We start from the raw sequence: 1,010 nt of genomic DNA, 5'->3' as shown, positions 1-1,010 counted from the left end.
ATTCCTGCTTCCTCTTCTACCCAAGCAGTGGGGGCGATGGGATTGTAACTTTAGGAGGAAACAGTTTTTTCTTCAGTGCGCAGTATAGCCAGCCTGTTTAGTAGCTGAATTTTTCCCTACTAAAAGAACCACAAGGGCTTCCCTGGTGGCGCAGTGGTTGAGAGTCCGCCTGCCGATGCAGGGGACACGGGTTCGTGCCCCGGTCCGGGGGGATCCCACATGCCGCGGAGCGGCTGGGCCCGTGAGCCATGGCCGCTGAGCCTGCGCGAAGAACCACAAAATAGATTGTACGTGGTGATTTAAAGAATAAATACTGCAAATAACAGCCAGGGGAAATTCTGGTGCAGAAAAGGAAATTGGCCCAACAGATGGCCTCGGTAGGCTGGATTGTTCTGTTTCAGCATTGCCATTTCCCTCCCCAGTCTCCAGGTAAATCAGCATAAAATCCCGTGTGAAATGCAGGCTCTTGACAGTCTGACTTGAAAAGCACAAAGCAGGTGTATATGACTGTACAGCTGCACCTGCCTCCTTCTTTCCCCACCCCTTGAAACCAAGCTGGTGATCTGTAGCCGTAGCTTAGAGTCACGCGCAGTCTGGTTGGTTATGGAGGAGAAGTTTGGGGTTTGAGATTTCGAACGATGGTTACTAACGCTTGCTTTCTCTCCCCCCGTCTTTCTCATTGCTCTCTCTCCTGCCCTCATTTAACAAATAATCTGTTGAGCATATGCTCTGTGAGAGGGGCTGTGCTGGATCGGGGGCAGCAAGAGATGCAGAGGGGTCAAAGGTAGACAGCTGCCACCAGAGCAGCTGACATTCGAATCGGAGACAGGCGTGTCTGTGGCGTGCACGCGAGACACAAGCGCAGCAGAGGGCAGACGTGGAGGGGCTGTGTTGGAACGTTGCTGTTGTGGTGTGCGTTGCTTTTATGTTCCAGCCCAGTAGCGTGGCGGATGGCAGAGACCTCCTGGGTTGTGAGGGCAGGAGCTGAGCTGGATGGAGGGGCTGCCTTG

At 53.6% G+C, this 1,010-nt stretch overlaps 1 protein-coding gene across 1 annotated transcript in view; it reads left to right on the top strand.

The window, feature by feature from the left end:
- FUBP3 (far upstream element binding protein 3) overlaps positions 1–1,010 on the top strand; it is a 53,057-nt gene that overhangs the window by 28,745 nt on the left and 23,302 nt on the right. The gene's annotated exons all lie outside the window — the stretch shown is intronic.

This window comes from Lipotes vexillifer, unplaced genomic scaffold (genome assembly GCF_000442215.2).
Source record: "Lipotes vexillifer unplaced genomic scaffold, Lipotes_vexillifer_v1.1 scaffold149, whole genome shotgun sequence".
Lineage (NCBI taxonomy): Eukaryota > Metazoa > Chordata > Mammalia > Artiodactyla > Lipotidae > Lipotes > Lipotes vexillifer.
This window is presented reverse-complemented; position numbering and strand designations above follow the sequence as displayed.